The sequence below is a fragment of the Lepisma saccharinum genome, chromosome 12 (assembly GCF_977018435.1).
Source record: "Lepisma saccharinum chromosome 12, izLepSacc3.1, whole genome shotgun sequence".
NCBI lineage: Eukaryota > Metazoa > Arthropoda > Insecta > Zygentoma > Lepismatidae > Lepisma > Lepisma saccharinum.
The window spans coordinates 39,915,133-39,920,595 of record NC_139240.1 but is presented as its reverse complement, the minus strand read 5'-3'; positions in this window follow the sequence as shown (position 1 = coordinate 39,920,595).

Genomic DNA, 5,463 nt, shown 5'->3' with positions numbered 1-5,463 from the left:
TATAAACTTGTCTTTGCTGCACTTGATATGTTTATTGTTTGCTTCTTCATAACTTTTAACTTCTCGTATAATATCTAAGATGTATATGGATGTAAAACTTGGTCCCCTACATTAGAAGGGGAATATACGAGTAATTAAGAGTATTTGAAAATGAAATCCTTAGACAGGTGAGTGGAGAAGGTTATACAATTAAGAACTGCATAATTTGCATTCATGTCTGAACATTATTAGAATAATTAAATCAAGAAGACTTTACAGTATTCTTGTTGGGAAACCTGATGATAAGAGACCTGTAGGAAGGCAAAGGCAAAGATGGAGGGATAACGTTGAGATGGACCTAAAGAAAATCTGTAAGGATGGAAAAGATTCAATTGATCTTAGCCAGGATAGGCACAGATGGAAGGCTTGTGTTGCTGCAGCCATAAACCTTTGGGTTTACGAAGGCTACTGTCTGGCTGCCTTAGCCGAGATCATGGACGGAAGTGTGCATGCGCAAAGTGGACGCGTTCAGTGGCTAAATAGGGGTGACGGAGCTTTGGACAGGAAGTGGGTTCCTTGAAAATCGTCTGCTGTAGAAACAGCAATGAAGTTTCAACGTAGTAAACATCGCTGCCAAAATACATAGAGAGATGTTTACGAATTATGTAAGGGTTATGTAAGCCAGTCATATACTATATCAGCAAACAGAACATATCAGGAAAGTATTCATATCGTCACATTAGCAGATAAAACTTGTTTGTAAGCCAATAGCTTTATTTTAGATCATTCAACTAAATTGATCTTCTTAGTAAATATTATAATTAGCACAAATGTACACAACATTAATCAGGATAGTATTCAATAATAATATTGTTGTATATAGTATTATAAATATAAATGTAGTAACAGAATGGCTTGTGACATTTTTTAGCATAACGAGGGTGTTTTATAGAATGTGCAAAAGGGGCCAAAACGTCCCAATTTTCGTCATTCCACTTCGAAACTGTTTGCTGCGAATTGTAAGAGGCAACACAAACACAACACAGAAAGCAGTAATAAAGACAACAGCGAACCCACGCAAGCAAAATACCACAGGGTAGTTTGGCGAGTGCTTCTCCCTGCTCCCCCCCCCCCCCCCCCTTCATGTTTGGAATCGTCCCTTCCAGGTAGTTTCGTCTTCTTTGGCTGGACTGTAGAGTCTTAGTTAGTTATTGTTTGCTTACCAGAGGTGTTCACATGCCGGACCCTGTGGCCGAGTGGTTAGCTCATCGCGCTGCAACGCCAAGGGTCCCGGGTTCGAATCCCACTCGGCCTTGGTTGTTTGTGAATGTCCATTCATCAATTTCATCACTCATCCCCATCTTCGCAAATTAGCCAAGAGGCACAAAACGCGAAGTAAAATAAACTAAATCAATCAATCAGAGGTGTTCACCATCCAGAGGATAACCCTCATGAGGGCAGAGTTCAACCTCTTGAGGATGAGATATATAGTTTAAAGAAAATCTTCATTGGCAGACACCGAACCACATTTGGCTAGCGACTCCTCAGTTGTTTAACTTGGAACAGCCACAGTATTGCCACAAGCTACCAGCATCATGTCAGATTGGGTATGAAATTCTGTTTATTTTTCCTGGAATATATAGACATGTTGCAGAGGTGTTTACTTGGGTCACCAACTCTCCTGTATTTCTTGGGATCTCCCATATTGGATGTAATCTTTTTGGATCCTCCCAGCTCCCATATTGACATATTTCTCCTGTTTCATTCACAATATAGGTCACAAAATTTAAATTCATTACGGGTTTGGCAAGCCATGCAAAACTTAAGTCAACTACAAGATCTTGCACTTTTCTTAGGCAGGCAGAAATGACATCATAGTCAGATCTTGCAGTAGTTGATTGATTCTTAGTTCTGCAGCAGTAGTAAACAAATGCATGTGGTTTACAACTAAGAAATGCAAATTTGTAAATTTTTAGTCTATTGTGATCTGTATATTATATAAAATTTAAATTATTTATTTTGTTTAATACAGGGTTGTGTTCAACTACCATTTTAAACATGAATAAATAACTCCCTAATCATGCAAACTGTGTATTGTTAATGAAAAATGGATCAAAAAGGCTTGCCATTACATACCCCAGTAGTTACACAACCGTCAGTATCCGTTTGTATGGTCACTTTTTAAAAATCACGCCAGGTAGATGATGTCCGTTGCGACTGTAACACTCGCGGATTCTATGATTGAGGGATTCCATCACACGCACAAGCATATCTCCCGGAATTGTACGCACTTCTTCCTGAATTCTTCATTTTAATTTGGCGATGCCTGATACTCGTGTTGAGAATACCTTGCTCTTCAAATATACACAAAGAAAGTAATCACACACTGATAGATCTGGTGAGCTGGAAGGCCAGTTAATGTTTCCAAATCGGGAGATCACACAGTTTCCGAAAACACTCCTCAAAGTAGCCATGTGTGCTGTAGCTCCATCTTTCTGCATGTAGACCCTGACGAGATCAACATTTAACTGCCGTTTCCAGCATGTGCACGTATCGCTCTGAAGTTACTGTAACTGCACTGCCATGCTCATCCTCGAAGAAATACGACCCTACGATCCCGAAAGTTGCGATGCCACACCACACTGTATCTCCTCACTGTGGAGGGGCTTTTGATGCAACTGTTGTGGATTTTGATCCCTCCAATATCGCATGTTTTGTTTGTTCACAGCACCACACAGCTCAAAATGAGCTTCATCAGATATCATCAAATTGCGCAACAAATCCCTCCCTTGGTTTTGCAACCACACAAAGTCTACATAGAACTGTTTCCTTAACTCGCAATGGTGTGCTGACAACCTGTATCTTGTATGGGTGGTAATGGAGATCGTCATGCAAAATACATCGCACCGACTTTTGCAGAGAAGCAGCATGCTTCTTCGCAGACAGTCTTGGACTATGGTCGATAGATCGTCTTACTCTCTCAATGTTTTCAGGGGTTCGTACACATCTTTCACTTCGACCGGGTTTACTGTCTGTTACACAATCGTTTGTCTAAAATTATCAATCCATTTCTTTATTGTGTGTCGATCAGGAACGCGACCATGATGGCCTACTTGAAAATATTGCCTACATTTCCTCTGTGTAACTACGACACACACACTATTATTGAAATACGTTTCCACAGTAAATGCATGGTGAGCTGCTGACCAACGCTCCATCTCGAAACAAATGGCGCAGAATGGTACAACAACTGGCACGGTGAATGCAAGTCTCATTGCAGGGCTGGCAGAGATGCCAACCTCTGAAAATGGTAGTTGAACGCTGCCTAACCCTGTATTATCCATTCCATAAACATTTGCCAGAGTAATGTCACACTTCAAAAAATGTGCAAAATTTTGCGCAACTAAATCTCTCATAAATCCATGGCCGAAAGTTTGTCACCTTAGTGTTCACTATCCAGAGGACAACCCTCATAGGGCACACCTTTGTTGCTTACTACTGATCTGATATTAGGTGACAAATATTTCTGGAAGAAACAAGGGAGCAAGTTGAAAAACTTAAAATGCTGGGACATGTAAACTCAAGGAAGATCTATCAAGATTGAATGTATGTATAACGCAGGAAAGTATAAAATCAGGGTTCCACATATTGTATCTGTCCCGCACTATGGTGGTGCGATCTAAAGCATAAGCTTTGGGCTCTGGCTACGGGGCACACGCCAATGTTCTAAACATCCATGAGGAAAATATGTGCTTGTGTAATTTTCATTCAATATATGTGTCTGATAATGTAGAGGATCTGGTTGATTGATTTGCTTTATTTTACTTCGCTTCTTATGCCACTTTTGGCTAATTTGCGAAGATGGGGATGAGTGATGAAATTCATGAATGGACATTATCCATACCCAGACCAGGATTCGAACCTGGGACCCTTGGCATTGTAGCATGATGTGCTAACCACTCGGCCACGGAGGCTGGCTTAGAGGATCTGGTGTTGCCTGAGAAAGAACAATGTACGAATAACTGAAATATATACTTTTTTAGAGCTCCTTGGCTGGATGTAGGTGAAGTTGGCGTGCTACTATTTTGAGTCCACTTTATGCCCAAATAGGTTAATTTGGGCAGGACCTACAGTTTAAAGTGGGATCCTCTTGACCATTTTGAGTAACCAGCCCTTACTTTTGAAATGCACATTGGATACCAAAATATCATTGTCACTAAAGAGTTCCAACTAATTCATTTTGGATAGTGCAAAGTTTGCACCAGATGCAGAAGTTTCGCCACATAATCTGGCATTTTCAGAATGTAGGATAAAACGTGGTTGAAACATAAAGGTAGATGTTAAAAGGTTAAAGATTTAGACAGAGCCAAACAGGTAAGGATGCATATTGTGATAGGGAAACTGCTATTTTGATTTTAACATCTGACTACGCCGGACCCCATGGCCGAGTGGTTAGTAATGCTACGGGTCCCGGGTTCGAATCCTGGTCGTGCATGCTTCTTGTAAATGTCCATTTCATCCTCATCCCTTGGAAGGCAATGGCAAACCACCATGGGTTCACCTTGCCCTGCGACCTTCTGGTCAAAAGAACTGCCTTCAGGCAGACAACTAATCATCATCATCTGACTACCTCTTTTAAAACTTTACAATCTGCCTTTTATCATGTTTTAACCTAATTTGTCCAACCCTGTGAAAAAGCCATATGATGTGGTGAAATCTTAAGGGGTAAAAGGTTCATGCCAAAAATTAGCAAACATTATACCTGCACAATTAATTTTATTTTCATCTTTTTAAAATCATTAACCGATCATAAATGAAGGTGTTACAGTTACCACTTTGAGTAAAAACCATTACAAGCAGTTTTGTCTGTAATATATGCTGATCTGGATTTTTAAACTAAGTTAGGGAGCTTTGCGACTGAAGTGACAAGTAACATGTGTTACTTGTTTCTTGCATGTTGCTCGGACTGGACTGTTTTCTCAATAACGTGCATTGTGACCTCAGTTCTGGTGGTTAATGCACAATGAATGTTTTTTTAAAAAACTGGAGGTACCCATGCCACTTCAGTGTGAAACCCCTGGGTTGCATGTAGCCTGTCACTTCGGTCTGAATTCTACCTAAGAGATTTGTTTGAGTTGGTGTTTTAAGTCCACTTTATGCACAGTAAGGCTAATCGGAACTGGACCTACAGTTTAAAGTGGGATCCGAACCACTATGTGCCTCCACCGGGTATCAAACCCAAGACCCCTTGATTACACGGCAAAAACATCTACCTAAGATATTTTTTGCTCGAAAATGTCCTGGGAAATTAGTAAAAAACACAATCCATAAGAACTGAAATCCAATATGAATGATCTCCATGAAGGAAGCCCCAGAGGCAAAAAATGCTCCATTATGAATTTGCATAACTCCCAGGATAATTGCACTCCACAAAAGTGTCACATGGTACTTTTTCGGTCTTCGCATGAGACCAAAATTCTGTTA